The sequence below is a fragment of the Bidens hawaiensis genome, unplaced genomic scaffold (assembly GCF_021521415.1).
Source record: "Bidens hawaiensis isolate Kalapana, Puna unplaced genomic scaffold, B.hawaiensis_p1.1 tig00020919_1, whole genome shotgun sequence".
In the NCBI taxonomy this organism is placed as follows: domain Eukaryota; kingdom Viridiplantae; phylum Streptophyta; class Magnoliopsida; order Asterales; family Asteraceae; genus Bidens; species Bidens hawaiensis.
In genome coordinates, this window is record NW_027493230.1 from 233745 (window position 1) to 250532 (window position 16788).

The window sequence follows — 16788 nt, forward strand, 5'->3', positions numbered from 1 at the left end:
ACCCTGGTATAGAAACCAAGTGAAAAATAAACAAACCCTACTATGTTAAATGTTAAGTATTTTTGGATATCATGTGATGTAATTCCGAACTTGTGTGGATTTATAATTATTCTTTTTGAATTAATATGTAGTCGTTTATGTTTGGTTGTTCGTTAGAGGCGCTTATGTTTGTTTGTCAATTAATGTTCATTAGTGTCCGTTAAGTCTTCGTTTGCCTATTAGTGTATGCGTGTTCGTTTGTCTGTAAGTGTTTGTTAGCGTCTTTTTTAAAATACTAATGAACGCACACAAAAGCTTAACGTATGAATACGGGCAAGGTCTTGTTTGGTTCGGTCCGCTTACAACCCTACTCCCTCTGCTCTAACATCGCTTATTTTCGTCTGCCCATCATTGTTCGTTTATGTCTGATAGTGTTCATTAGTGTTTGTTTACAATATTAACGAACGGACATAGACGAACATGAACAAGCTCAGTTTCTTATTCGTGAACCGTCTGTTTGTTTGACTAAAGCTTAAGGATGAACACAAACAAGGCCTCGTCCGATTCGATTTGTTTGCTGCCTAATGCTTGGATTCAGTTGTCATCTCTAATCTAGGGATGTCATGGGCCGGGGTTCGGAGCAGGTATTAGTAATCCCATGCCCATACAGCCATTACCCGTTAAGTATCGGGCATATCCGTTAGTTTGTTAAAAAAAATTTCCGTTGGTATTTTCAAGTATTGTTTTTTACCGTTATCATATACCTTTTATTCATGTAACAACTATAAAATGCAAACACTACATAGCTATAAGCATTCCAATAAATAAATAATATTAATTTATTAATTGTAAACGTTGTTGGATTTGTAAATATAAAGGATAAAACATTTCAATTTTTAAAAATAAAAGATAATAAGTGAAACTGAATAAAAATATAAAATATAATATCTGTCTGTCTAAATAATATCATTATAATTTTTTTATAATTTTATATATATACTTCACAACCTACAATATGTAAAGAATATCAATAAGAAAAGATTACTTTTTTTTTATCTATGAACCTTTTAAAATGAAGCATTTACAGACAAGGATTGAGGGAGAGATTAAAATAAAAATTTCTTCGGGTATGATCCGGATTATATGTTTATGGTAAATGGTTATGTGGTTTTCGATAATAAGGTTGGGTATCATCCAATACTCATATTATGGCTGGCTCTTAGCCACAAAAACTTTTAAATTTCAATTCCACACCAATTGGGCTTTGGGTATACCCGTCTAATCGAGTGTCCGTGAGTCCCATTAATAAAATACTTGAATGTTTCAGACTTTTAACACACAGACGTATGTATATAAATCATTAACCACAAGCCTTTTCTTTCTTTCTTTCTTTCTTTCTGGTGAAGCTGAAAATGGAAGACGGTGAAGGCGGCCTGGACGCCGCCCCAACGCAACCCACCGCCTCCGTCCCCGTCATCCACCACCACCACCCATCCACCGACAACACCAACAACCCACCACCACCACCGACCCACCTTCCACCACCAATTTCCCCGGCCGCAGAAGCTACCGTCAGACCGTATGCCGTCACTGGCTCCGCAGTCTCTGTATGAAAGGCGAAGCCTGCGGCTTTCTTCATCAGTACGACAAATCACGCATGCCCATTTGCAGATTCTTCCGATTGTACGGCGAGTGCCGTGAACAGGACTGTGTCTATAAGCATACCAATGAAGATATTAAAGAGTGTAACATGTAATTTCTTGTTTTGTTTGATTTAATTTCTGGGTTTTTGTTTGATTCGTTACTAACCCTAAATAAATACGCTTTGGTTTAATTTGATTGTTACTTATATTTGAGTTAATTGCCATTAGGGTTTTTATTATTATTCAATAATTTTCTGGTTTTATTTGATTCAATTTCTGGGTTTTCGTTCGATTCGTTACTAACCCTAAATACCCTTTGGTTTAATTTGATTGTTACTTATATTTGAGTTAATTGGCATTAGGGTTTTCAGTATTATTCAATAATATGCTACTTATGTTTGATTCGGTTTCTGGGTTTTTATCCGTTTCGTTACTAACCCTGGGTACCCTTTAATTTGATTTGCTAGTTATGTTTGATTGAACTGGCATCAGGGTTTTTAATATTATTCAATAATATGCTAGTTTTATAGCTTTATTCGATTCGGGTTTTGTATTTTTATTCGATTCGTTACTAGCCGAAGATATTAGTTACGGTTTGCTGTACTTATTTTTATTGTAATTAGGAAATATGAGCTAATCAGCTAATTAGGCTTTCTTTTTAATTATTCTAATTGTATTCGTATACATAATTGATTAGTAATATGCAATACCTTATAGGTGTAATTCTAAAGCTCTTGTGTTTTGTTGCAAGATTATAATGAGTGGGTTGTTTACTGATGACACGGTAATTGTTAAAAAATGTCAGTTTTTGAGGTTGAATCTTGAAATGCAGGTACAAGTTGGGATTTTGTCCAAACGGGCCTGATTGTCGGTACAGGCATGCCAAGATTCCGGGACCTCCTCCTTCAGTGGAAGAGGTGCTCCAAAAGATTCAGCAGTTAACTTCTTATAATTATGGAAATTCCAACAGGTTTTTTCAAAACCGAAATGCCAACAACTCGCAACAATCGGACAAATTTCAATTTCAAAATGATGCAAATCAAGGTGCTAAACCTAGTAATATAGATTCCGCTTCAATGCAGCCCGTGCCGCCTTTGTCGCCACGTCAGCAGCAACAGGGTAGCCAGTTTGTTCAGTCACAAGCGCAGTCGAATGGTCAACAAAATCAAACGAATAAAACCTCGATACCCTTGCCTCAAGGAACAACAAGGTGCGTTAAGGAGATCTAAATGTGGATGCCATTTGAGGGTTCCACTTCCATCATATTATGTTTGTTATACGTAATTATAAAACTACAGTTATTATTGTTGTAAACGGATAATGTACTTTCTCATATTCTTGTCTGTTGCTTTTGTTATTATTAAGGATGAAATGTTTCAGCAGTTGTGACATTGCAGTATAAAAGGATTGTATTATTTTCAAAATCCATGTTTGACAATATCAACAGATTTAGAAGCTATATGTACAAGTTCCTAATTTTCTAGGGATTGAATTATGTGAAGTATTTTAAAATTCCAATTAATATGTTTATTGTTATAATTTTTATTGAACATCAACAATTTGTAAGATTATTATTTTTTGTTTATTGTAGAAGACATGAGTTTCTGTGTTTTATAATTCTTATTAACAGTATTTTTCAGTTTTTGTTGCTGATCTTTGTTGCTGATTTCTTATACAATGGAAAATTAGGTATTTTATTGTAAAAAGTTGCAACCGTGAGAATCTTGAGTTATCGGTCCAACAAGGAGTGTGGGCCACCCAAAGAAGCAACGAGGCTAAGTTAAACGAGGCTTTTGATTCTGTTGAAAATGTTATTTTAATATTTTCTGTCAACAGGACACGCCATTTTCAGGTAGGTTATAAACGTAATTAACACAACATATATGACACAGAAACTATTTTAGCCAACCTTTTGTCACGTTTATTACTTGTTAATTAATATTAGTTTATAAATAATTCCCAGGGCTGTGCAAGAATGACTTCTAAAATTGGTGGTTTGGTTGGCGGTGGCAACTGGAAATCTGAACATGGAACTGCACATTATGGACGGAATTTCTGTGTGAGATGGCTTAAGGTACATTGATTGCAACCCGTAAAAAGTTTTTATAAAAATCTCCATACACTTTGTGACAAAATAAGGTCAATGTTTAAAGTATAAGAAATGTAAATGTTATCTGCTTTGCAGCTATGTGAACTGTCCTTCCATAAGACTCGACATCTGAGGAACCCTTACAATGAGAATTTACCCGTAAAGGTATTATTATTATTACTATATTATTATTGTTGTTGTTATTATTATTATTGTTATTATTTTTTATTGTAGTTATTATTATCATTGTTATTATTTTGTATTGTGGTTGTAGATAAGCAGAGATTGTCAAGAACTTGAGCCCTCAATTGGTGAACAATTGGCATCTCTTTTGTATCTTGAACCCGACAGTGAACTGATGGTACTTTGCTTATTTTTCTAAACATTTTAAGTAAATTAGAATTTTCAGCCTTTAGTTGCAGAAACTTACAGGTTGTCCCCTTAAACTAAGGTAATTACAAAAAAACTTCCATCATATGAAAAGTTGTAACACGCATTGTCCTTTATACTAACTGGTGTTGAAAATTCTGTTAAAGTTTTTACAAACCGACTATTTTCCCTTTACACTCAATGGACAAAATGTGTAAATTTCAGTGTGTTATTGGGCATTTTATTATGCTCTTAAAATTTAATGTTACCAAAGGATATGCACTTCAAGTTTAGGGGTTTAGACACTTAATTAGGGGTGTTAAATGGGTCGTCCTCGTGGGTTGAGAGGTCAAATATTAATTTTACTTCTGAAAATAAACGGTTAAACAGATCGATTCACCCGAGACTGACCCAAACTCATTTAGACTAAACTCGAACCTGTGAATTTCATGTTTAGGTACATGTCTCGTTTGTCGTGTTAATTGTGTCATGTTAAAAAAGGATACTAACTTATTTGTGTGATATTTTTAAACATAAACAATTCAACGAGTCGACCTGGCGGGTTTGGCCCATTTATCTAAAAGTCTTTTGAGGGTTCGGACTTCGGATTGTTTATCTAAACTTTTTCACAGATTTGGCCCGTTTAGCTAAACGTGCTTGCCGGTTCGGCCTTTTTAGCTAAATTGACCAGTAGCTAACGAATTTAGCTTTAGGTTTGTCTTGTGTGACAATTCAAAAATTGATTTTAACATTTGCGTGTTATTTTTATAGGCGATATCACTTGCGGCGGAGTCAAAACGAGAAGAAGAGAAGGCGAAGGGATTAAATTTAGAAAATGCAACCGAAAATCCTGATATTGTTCCGTTTGAGGACAATGAAGAGGAGGAAGAAGAAGAGAGCGAGGAAGAAGATGACAGTTAAGACCAGGGTTTTGGTATGGCGGCACAAGGCCGTAGAGGGAGAGGCGGCAGAGGGTTATGGCCGCCACATATGCCTTTAGGAAGGGGCCCCCGCCCCATGCCTGGAATGAGAGGTTTCCCCCCTCTCATGAACATGATGGGACCTGATGGGTTTCCTTATGGTGGAGTTGGGCCTGACGGGTTCCCTGTTCCAGATCTTATGAGCATGGGCCCTCGTGGATTTGGCCCATTCAGGCCTAGATTCTCGGGTGATTTTCAGCGCCCGCCGTTTAATAATATGATGTTTCATGGCCGCCCCGGGCCTCATGGGGGTTTTCCGGGGGGTGGTGGCTTCGGAATGATGATGGGACCTGGACGTGGCCCATTTATGGGCCCGGGGGGAAGAGGTGGTCGGCCTGGGTTTTCACAGCAGCAGCAGCTACAAACTTCTCAGAATTCTAGGACTAAGAGGGATCAAGCGGTAGTTAGTGGCGGTGATGGTGATGCTCGGCCCATGGGCCATAATATGGGTGGGCAGGATGATGAGGCCCAACATGGTGGGGAGAATAGATTAAAAAATGGTGAGAGTGAAAGTGAAGATGAGGCACCAAGGGGGAGATCTAGACATGGCGAAACGAGAAGAGGCGTGGCGGCTCTGAGGGTGATGCTGCCACAACCTCTGGTGACAAGATGTAACCGACGGTTTCAGGTCCTACCTGGGATGACCTCATTGGTAAACTTCATATGTGAGTGTATTGTATTTGTGGTGTTACTGATAGTTTTGTGGTAAGCAGATATTTGTTGGTTTTATGTTTCTTAAAAGATTATTATGTACATTAGCTTCACTTACACAAACCAAAAGAACGATTTTTTCTGTTCGTTGAAATTTAGGACGGTTTTCATTTTAAAATGCTTTATATATGTTGCAATATTTCATGCTATGTTTTATGTTTGTTTATTCATGTTGTTTAGACAAATTGGATTTTAAGAATTTCACATTTTTGCAGTTGACCAATCCCGTTATAAACTAACTTAACTTCATTAACTTTTTTTGAATTTCAAAATGATGTTTTAAAACATTATCTTTTAAGTTTTGCACAATTAGTTATTTTGTTCATTTAATTTATAAAGGTATCCATGAAGTTCAAATGTTTTTTTGTTCATTTATATAAGTTATTTTTAAAAAGTAGCCTATCATAACAAAACTTTTTAAGTTCAAATGTAGAGAAAATTACTGTTTGAATCCCTGTGGTTTTAAGGCGGTGGCACAATGAGTCCTCAAAAAAATTTTTGAACTGGTTGAGTCCTTGTGATTTCAGAAATGAACCATTTGAGTCACTCTGGTTTCAGAAACGAACAATTTGAGTCCCTGTGGTTTCAGTAAAATAACTCTGAAAGTTAAGTAATGGCAGGGACTTACATGGTTCGTTTCTGAAACTACGGGGACTCAATTGGTTCAAAAAAATTTTTAGGGACTCATTGTGCCTCCACCTTAAAACCACAGAGACACAAATAGTAATTTTCTCTCAAAAAATGTATTATATATATTCAAAGCAAATGAAATTAATTTACTAAACATGAAAATATTAATGTAACTATTATTGTTTTATCTTTTGAACTAGAGTAATTACACTACAAAAAGAAATTAATTTACTAAACATAAAAATATTTATGTAACTATGATTACTCTATCTTTTGAACTAAACTAATTACACAACACTACAAAAAATTAAGTTGAGTAATTATAGTTACTATTGTTCAATTGTATTGTTCAAGTGTAGAGTGCATTTGCCATCGTGATGGCATTGGATCGATATGTATATTGAACAATCACATTCTAGCTTTAGGCGTGTTCTTCTTTGTGCTCCTCTTATTCAGGGCAGGCCATGGCCTATGGCAGAGTGGTTGACGGCCATAGGCCTGAAATTTTTTTAAAAATAGAATTATATGTATTTTTATAAAAAAACTATATGTATACTTAATGTTTAAAATTATATGTATTTTTATAAAAAAACTATATGTATACTTAATGTTTATACATTAGTTTTTTACACAACCCAAATCATAACCAAGGAAATCAATTTAAAAATTAAATTATTTAAACCTAACAAAATATTATTTTTACTTAAAGCCCAAAATATTTTTCGCCCTCGGCCAAATTTTTTTTCAATTCTCGGAAGCCCTGCCCTTATTGGATTAACGGGAAATTTTGGATTATTTTCTCAGTAGGGGGGAGAACAGGGATTCTTGGAGGAAGATGAATGCTGTATTTTCATATGTCCACTCGTTGAGGCCTTCATGTTCCGAAGGACACTGAGTATGATGACCCCACGCCTATAGTACATGGAATTCCTCCTAAAACCTTGCAATTAGATTGCCAATAATGTTGAGCACCGATCAACTCTTTCCAGTGTTTGAAGAAATTTAGGTTCACATCGTCAATGACGTAATCAGCAACATTACTATAGACTTTTGGACCAAGGTCCAAATGTCCACAGAGATAGTTGTGCTTGCCTAGTGATCTTGCCCACAGTTTTTCTTGTTCTTGAACCGCCCTCTACAATTAACAATCGTGGCCTCCACGGTCGGTAGGGGTGTTCGTAAAGGAAAATGTTGGAAATAGGCATTCCACTCATGGAAGATTCGTTCGAAATTTGCATTGAGATTATGATATTTACATATATACATGGTTGTTCTTGACATATTACCTGTAATGCGTCTGATTTTGTCTGTAGAGCCTTGGTGTACGTACGTGTCCGATTGTGCAAGGGTTCGTCTTTGTCCACGTAGCCTTAACTGGAAATTGCTTTCTGGGTGTTTGGGTGGAACGTACTCGTTAGGATTTTGGCATTTGAATCGTGATTCAAGTTGTATGAGCGCATGTAACCATGGCTTGTTGTCTTGGTTTAACCTCGCGTTTTATTCTTTATTGTTTTGCGTTTTATCGTTGTGTTTTGCGTTAATAACGTTCATATATATTAATTTGTTTGATGTTCTATTCTTTGCCACTCTAGCTCACTAGCAATGGCAATATTAATGATAACACTCTAGAGAATTATAAGTGAATCCGATTGTATTCTAACATAACATCTACTCAATTACCATCTCTGTTCTTTTGGAAATTCATAAACAATAATAATAATAATTATTATTATATATAATATTTTGCAACTTTCCTATCACACCCAGTTTCACTATTTGTTTGTTTTTGTGCTTAACATAAGTATGTTGTAGCTGCTGCAGTAATGCTTTCTTATGAGTTCAGCTTCCTCCACGTGTTAAGTTATTTACTTTGCATCTTCTGTTCTTTAGTAAACACACTTTGACGACTCTTGGGGCGACGAATGTGGTGCTTGGAAACAGGCAACTACAATTGTATCTCACCCTAAAGTTAGATTGTTGACTTTTTCTTGGTGACCTGGTTATACCTTGGTATCTCTAAAGGAAACAGTAATTTGGTATGTTAAGAAAAGACTTTGCTAATATGTATTGAAAAATGACATAATGTGGGTTTTTTTTTTTTTTTTTGCAAATGGTGTGCATATGCACTTTTTGATTGGAATAAATCCACTTCAATGTAAAGGTTTTTTCTAGACAATATACACATGTTTATAAAGATAATCGCAAAGGAAAGCTTTGTTTGATATTTCTTTTATGTATTTCAAATATAACATAGACCACAACAAATTAAAATAGATCATGCATTACACCATATGCAGATCAAGGCTTCATCATCTCTCTTTTTTAAGGTAACCAACGATTTTTTTTTTTTTTTTTGTGTGTCTAGATTTGTGAATTTTGTTAGGGACTTAGGGTATGAACAGTGGCGGATGTAGAAAATTTTTTCACAGGGGTCGGAAATTTTTTGGGTTCGTTCTTAGTTTACTATCGGCATATAAAAAATTTTTCGATGTGCTTGTTAATTCAGGTCGGGTCAAATCAACATATAATTTTTTTTCTATCCGGTTCACCGTTTTAAAACAGTTAACACGAACAATTGACATGCTACAAGCAATATATATATTTTTTTCAATCCGATCCAGTACGTAGTTTGGCTCGGGTCAAATCAATATATAACTAAATCATTTGGCATGCGACAGTTAACACGAACAATTAGCGTGCTACAAATAGGAGAACATACGTGAGTAGCTAACTACAATTTACTATGTGGTAAAAATGTTCTCTTAACTTTATATATTTTAAAAATATAAGATGATAAATATCAATAATCTACACAATTAAAATAATAAGTAAATATTTTCAGACTAGTTAGTCTTAGTATGCTGACCAAAAACATTTATACAAAAATAATTTATATATAAAAATTAAATAAAACGTCTTAAAAAAAAGATATAAAAATAAATTGACACCTCTTAGGCTCTAATAAGATTAACAATAAACACCAAAATTAAGATTTATCTGATTTTATAATAACCCATTACTGAAACCTTAGACATTGAGAATCTTAACGATGTAAAGTAGCACAAGACGTTCTAACATACAAACATTTGGCAAGAGAATCTTCTAATAAGAACTGCAACAGCGGAAAACCCATTTTCAGGTCACCGGAGTGACAATTTGGTAAACCGACTCGAGCAAGAAAGAATCACTATCTCTATTCCGACCGTATGCCCCGTCAATAATGTACATCATTAGTCTGAATTACACAAAAAAACGTCTTACCATTTATCCTTTGTCCTACAACCAGAACAATGCTTTCACGATTTTGAAAGGTTTAAAAAGTCCGACCCGGCATATTTCCATTATTACTCCGGTGGGCTTACTCCAACATCGGTTTTACCGCCACTTTCAGCCACCGTCTCTGGTGCGTCAGTGACGGTAGGTGGCGGAGAAGCCTCCACTTTGTTAGGGAGATCAGTAGCGATATCATCCATTGGTTTAACTTCAAGATCACCATTGGGGAGGTCATCAGTTGCAGCCTGAGATGTTTCAGCAGGCTCGGTGGTCATAACCGATGGTTCTGGTTCAACCGCTTCTCTCCATTCAACCCATTCGGCTGGCTTATCACTCTCACTTGGTGTTGACTCGTCAGTTGACTTACCGATGGCTGAATCATCCGGCTCCTGTTTTGACTCAGGGGCCTCAGATGTTGCAGGATCAACCAACTCTTTATCATTTTCATTGGAAGTAACCACGTCATCACCACCACCATTGCCGCCAGTAGTGCTGTCGGTGTTAGGTGACGGTGAAGCTACTGTACTAGTTGATTGCTCAGGAGCTGTCCTCTCCTCCTCGAAAGCAAACCAGTTTGAGTTTGTGAAAAGCGACCCGCTGAAACAAGCATTCAAAAGGTTAAAATAGTAATTTTCTAACTTTTTATTTTAATTTCAACTTCTTCGATAAAACAAAATAATTATCATACCCTTGTTGATCATCTCCCAGTCGTAGTGAAGATATGACCACTTCAGCAGATTCATCATCAAAGTAAACATCCTGCACGTGTAAAGAGAAAGAGAGGGTATAATGGTGATATTATAAAATGTATAAAATATTAAATTTGAAGAATTTAATAATTCACTTCAGTAATGATGATAATCGTTAATTAGGATTCGGAACATAATGGGTATGTTTGGCAAGGAGCTTTTAGGGGCTTCAAGCTTCAAGGCTTCAAGCTTTTAAGAAAAAGCTCATACTAAATTAAAAGCCTTGTTTGGTTGAAGGGAGCTTGAAGCTTTTAGGTCATGAGAAAAAGCTTAAAGCTTGAAGCTCCTACTAGTAGCGTTTAGAAAGCTACAAGCTTTTAGTATTTTAATTACTTAAATAACCTTCCAAAATAAGTACATTTAATATTATTATTTTTAGTTATGCCCATTTTGGTCATTTTATACATTTTGTTAAAAGCTCCAGCTACTCTGCCAAACATCTAAATATATCTAAAAAGCTACAGCTACCAGCTTCCAGCCACCAGCTTCAAGCTAAAACTACCAGCTAGTTTTGCCAAACATACCCAATATCATACACTATAAAAACTTAGTGGTGCATACCTCATCATCTCTTCCTAGTGAGCCATGAGCCTGAACAAAGTAGAAAAAAAAAATAAACAAAAATAATCAGCGGCCCAAAATAAAACAAACATTCAAAAGAAAATTAAAGAAAAAGTAATAAGAAATAAATGCAAGAGCATGACTAATTTGTCATACCTCATCGTTATCATCATTTTCATAGATACCATATCGGAACGCCTGGCTTAAATTATTGGCTAAAGTTGCCACGTCATAGTCTCTATCTTGATAATCATCATCATCACTATCTCGACCACGATCATGAAGTGTAGTGGGTCTCCTGTTAATTTCATTGTATAAACAAACAATTACAATAATGCATAAACTGTAACATAAAACCGATAATAAATTACTTAAATACCCACCCGCACGCCCACTGGTAGACGTTTTCAAGCGCGTTGCGTTTAGTTAGTACCTCAGTGTTCCACTCTACCCATTCATTATCACCCTGTCAAAATGTAATCATTTTAAATGCAAGGAAACTATTTTATTCAAAATACAAAACCACAGAAAATGAGAAAACCTGCAAATATGACTGTATGTAGCTATTGTTAGCCCCTTGTTCAATAAGTTTGTTTGCTATACGTGTCATGTGTCCAACATTCCCAATCCTAGGTGGCGTTCTTCCCTCTGCAGGGAGTGTTGGCTGTAACATTGACTAAACTCGGTCAACTATGAAATATTTGTATAATAACAAACGTGACAATTATATATATATAAAAAAAGGTAGCACGTTATTACATTCTTTGGATCTGAACTCAATGCACAATTCTTCTCGGCATCAAGAATTTTTCTGACAAGATGGCATGTTTCAAGGATATGCTGAATCAGTGAAGTGTTCTTGCTTTCAATGCAAATATCTATCATCTGCTCAATGTGGTGATGAATAAAGTTGTTGTATGGATACCTAATTTCATCAAAACATAGCTGTGTTAATACATATGGATACATTTTCATATAATATATCTGGAGATTGGGAGACGCTTACTCAAAAAATAATTCTAGAATACGTTTTAACGCACCAAGGCGGATCAACTCCTTCTCAGCAGCTTCACTACTTACAGTCATTAGAACTGAGATGAATTCTATGATCTGAAAGTTTACATTGTTAAAATCAATCAGTTATTTTACATTTTTACCCTTCAAGTTTTAGAGTAATGTCAAAACCCTGTGGAGTTTTGCTAAGTTTTCACATAAATAGGTTTTTTTTGCATAAAAGAGTCCTGTTTATAAAGTTTAAGAGCTTAATCATGCAACAAAAGAACCAAATCACAAAATTTGTTAAGTTTAAGGACATAATCAAACACTAAAAAACAATTTTAGTGATAAAAGCTAAAGTACAAAGATAACCTTTAGGCGATTTTTCCCAAGAGGTGGCTGTAATTTTCCATATCATCATCATCATCATCATCATCGTACTCAGTATATCCCACCAATAGCAATGCTATGGTAGGGTCTGAGGAGGGTAAGATGTAGACAGCCTTACCTCTATCCCATAGGGATAGAGAGGCTGCTTCCGGTGAGACCCCCGGCTCGATAGTAGTTTTGAATCAAGCCTTGGACATAAGACACATAACACTCAATCATCGGGACACCGGCTGATTGGTGCATGTGCCCTTGTCTTTCGGCTATCAACGCCACCACATGATGCCTGATTAACCTTCCGCCACTTTTAACGTTATTTTCACGTGATTAGTAAAATAACGTCAAAATTAGTGCAATTTTACTTTTGCCCACCAAGGGTTCACACATATATACATTATATGTGCGCACCGCAAGCAGGGCGTTGTAATTTTCCATATGTTGTAAATAATACATTTTCTTCTGCTGAAACATCCAACAGCTTTAACAAACTTCCTGTACATTTTAATACCAAAATATAACTGAATGCATTAAAAAATGGAATTTTATTAAAGTTTCAAAAGCTGACTCAGCATGACAATACCTAGGCTCTCCAACATGCCTTCAACGGTTTCAGGTTTTGCTGTTACCACAGATCCATGTGTCGATTGGCGATTGAAAATGTAGAATGTCCCTGATGTTTGCCTTTTAGGATCCAACAAAGATATGCATACAGACAATGAATGAACCAAAACTGACTTTGGCCGTGACTCCTCCAAAGCATGACGAAATAATCTTGCTATAAAACTGTAAAAGCAGATATTAAAACGTTAAATGTTCATTTGTTCATAAATAATATAAGGTAGACTTTACAATGCAAACTGTCACCTTGGGCTGGATATTTTAGCGGCTAGTCCTGGAGGAGCATATCTAGTTATAGCACAAAGTGCTTCTGCTGCATTGGCATGCACTTCAGGACAATCCTTCAACAATTAAGTTGATAAATTTAGTTATTAGTTCATATATCCAAACTGCCCAAAAGTATATAAAACTAATTTATATTACCGTGGAACTAAACTTATCAACAATCATCTCCAACAAATCTGTATCTTCTAGCCACTGCATTGATTCTAAATAGCTTGTGTAAAGGTGTTCAACAGCACCAATCAGACGAATAAGAACCTGTATAATAATAATATTTAGATGGGATGATGACACGATGGTTAAAAGTAGTATGTTAGAGCTTAAAATTCACCTCCATAATGGATGTAATTCCTATCAAGTCAACTAGCTTATGGATAATATCCTGACGAGCCTGCCCAGCAAACCATAAACTTAGATGCTTGAGTGAACCGGATATATTATACCAAAAAAGAGTATACACTTAAGTAAAGTTCAAACTTCAAATACAAATTAACTTGTAACATACTTGAATATAGTTCATTAAAGGAACTGTCTTTCGCAACAGCAGGCATACAACAACCTATAGAACAATAACAAAGCATCAGCTACTGAACAAGCAAATTAAAACTAAAAATAATGCATATGTGACAGAGTAATGTACCATAAAAAAAGTCAAAATGACGATTGAATGAACTTACTTTACTAAAATAGCCAGCAAGTAGAGTACTATGAGGGTGTCTGGGTTAAGGAAGGAGAACAGCATGTTCATCAACTACAACAAATAAATATATTAACAACTTATTTCACAATTAAAATTTTCAAAACAACTTGAAAGAAAAAGAAAGATCAATTGGCTGTACCTGATCATCCTCCACTAAGGCATTGAGAATGATATCAACTTCACAGGTAAAGATCTCACAAGCAATAAAAGGAAACCTAGAACGCAATAATACTTTTTATCAGATTGCTAATGCTTATAAGCACAGAAATACAAGAATAGGGTGGCTTAACAGTCTACTAAGATGAAAGCATTTGAAGAAACTTATTTTACTTGATGGTCCACAAAAACCTACTTAAATGTTCGCCCCTTGTCAGCATCTTCAGGAGGTTCTTCCACTATGTAGCAAACAAGTTGTTCAATTTGATTTCGTTGCCTCAAACTGCAATTGACAGTTAAAAGTACCATTGACTATGAGTGTGCAGCACAATTACAATGGTTTGGATTCAGATATTATATTGCATATTTATATGTGCAATTATTTCATTATCAGAACCAAGAACTAATATGCATACATGAAACTCAACCCAGATATTACATAATATTATAATTAAACAATGCCTCAAACCTAGCTCACAATTTGCAAAAGCAACAAGCTGTCTACCATGAAACAAAAACAGATCATGATAGCTTAAGCAAAACATGAAGCAACTGGCGTTACATCTGAGTGTATGAACCACTATATAAGCTCAAGTTATGGGACTTACAAATTGATAAGTCGGTTATTAATAGCTTTGCATTCTTGTATTATTTCATCCTCATCTATAAGCTCCTCTAGAGTATAATTTTCCTTGTCCAAAATTGTGTCCACCTGGAATTACAAAAGTATGATATTTTGCAACTATTTAAGACAAAGCGAATGGCATCAAAACTTATCATAGATAAATGATTCAGATCACAAAGAAAATAATATGGCAATCAAATCCTACTTTAACTTTCCTTAGGGGTTGTTTGGTAGCCTCTTAATGATTCCATTAATAGGCTACCTCTAAATCGGTCAGAGGTATAGTGTGTTTGGTTACACCTCTTAATGATTAAGTTTCAGAGGCATGCTGAATGATTCAGAGGCTACCTATAATCACAGTTTTCAATTACAAAACAATCCGTTCGATGCGATTCGTTTCTACAGACGCAATCAGAAATAAGAAACCCCCAAACCTTGAATAACACTAAATTCAAGACACAAAGATAAGCTCAACTTGTGAAATTTCAAAACCACAATTATATCCTAAAACTAAAACTATCATCAAAAGCACATCATCTTATTTCAATTCCTTATCAATACAGAAACTAGTAATAATAATAATTAGATTAAATAGTAAGTAAGCTAACCCTAGGATCTAACGATACCTCAAGGCACCTAAGCAATTGTTATAAATAAAATGAAAGTGTAGGAGGAGGATTTACCGGAGACGTGGTGGACAAGCCGGTCATACGCCAAAACATCTTGTATTGTAATTGAATTCAGATCGGAAACGTAGAGATTATAGATCAGGTCCAAACCCTAGCAATTGAAGCAACGCAATGTTATGTTATGTTATTTTCTGGTGATTGAAACCCTAGATAGGATCGGATTCAAGATAATTGGATTCAAATGAAGAGATAACCAAACCTGTAATCGCGGGTATTGTTGCAGTTATCTTATTATGTCCATCGATCCATTTTCAAATTCCAAAGTTTAATCTCACTGACCACAATTATTTTCCATAAAAACAAATTTGTTTTACAAATTTTCTATTTGGTATTTGGAAACGGGTATTTACGCGTTTCAGTGGAGCCGTTAGGATCGAATATTATGTGATAAGTAGCAGAAAAGTTTAATGTTTTCAAAAGTTTATATGCATTATGTCTGAATTTGGACGAACATATGTACGAGATGGAATATGTCATGTGACACATTTGAAAAAACTATATAACAAAAAGAAATTTTAATTACGTTTCTTATTAATATTATTTTTGAGTTGTTCGGATGAGATTAAGATTACTCCATTTCCTCCCATGAGTTGGGCTATTATTATAGAAATTGCCAGTATACTAAATGTTTTCAAAACTACAACTATTGTATCGGAGGTTTATTATCCCATAAGTTCTTTAGTGCTTAATCAAATACTTTTAAAGTGTAACAAACCAAACGAGTTTTCATTTAATGGTAAACAGCGTTTCGATATGATACCACAGCAGAAAGATAAACCTGTGAAATAACTCAAAGAAATGCACTCAATCATTACATGTGTTGTCGCAAGTTCTTTAGTGCTTAATCAAATGCTTTTAAAGTGTAACAAACTAAGGGGTCGAAACTTTACTTGAAACTATAACATATGATTTGGATTTACACGAACAAGACCATGGTTTGTTTGACTCAAACTTTGAAAGATAACAAAGAAAAAAAATCAAATATGTCTAATGTTTATTTAGAAAAGTACGAAACAACATCAAAATTCACGAACCAATGAGAAATGTGGCATCTACGACAAGTTCAAGTAGTAACTTATGATTACGTTAATGAATGAAAACACTAAACGACAATGGGGGCACACAGAGGGGCACAAACTGGGTATTTTCAGGAACCGGAACCGGGTAGAAACCGGTTACGGGTATGGTCAACAAAAGTCAAACCCAGTTCCAGGTATAGTCGGGTATTTGACCGGGTTTTCCGGGGTTTTTTCGGGTTTCGGGCAGGGTTGGGTCGGGTTTTGACCGGGTATTGGTAGAACTGGTTCCACCGGGTCCAGATCAATTCCGATTTCGGGTACAGTTCCGGGGA

At 35.3% G+C, this 16788-nt stretch overlaps 2 pseudogenes across 2 annotated transcripts; one reads left to right on the forward strand and one right to left on the reverse strand.

Annotated features, from left to right (window-relative positions):
* Nucleotides 1–1391: 1391 nt before the first annotated feature.
* On the forward strand, nt 1392–5699 carry LOC143562204 (30-kDa cleavage and polyadenylation specificity factor 30-like; annotated as a pseudogene). The gene is made up of 7 exons (XR_013140441.1): nt 1392–1731; nt 2455–2832; nt 3312–3474; nt 3586–3696; nt 3808–3876; nt 3986–4072; nt 4852–5699. The product of XR_013140441.1 is annotated as a 30-kDa cleavage and polyadenylation specificity factor 30-like (transcript).
* Nucleotides 5700–9437: 3738 nt separating this feature from the next.
* On the reverse strand, nt 9438–15484 carry LOC143562219 (uncharacterized; annotated as a pseudogene). Its single transcript, XR_013140446.1, has 20 exons — nt 15432–15484; nt 14732–14835; nt 14320–14406; nt 14107–14182; nt 13945–14018; nt 13773–13826; nt 13599–13658; nt 13409–13525; nt 13232–13326; nt 12948–13150; nt 12783–12859; nt 12353–12379; nt 11991–12094; nt 11744–11909; nt 11526–11648; nt 11368–11450; nt 11141–11282; nt 10985–11014; nt 10363–10433; nt 9438–10271 (listed from the first exon to the last, which is right to left on the reverse strand). The product of XR_013140446.1 is annotated as an uncharacterized LOC143562219 (transcript).
* Between the last annotated feature and the right edge of the window lie 1304 nt (nt 15485–16788).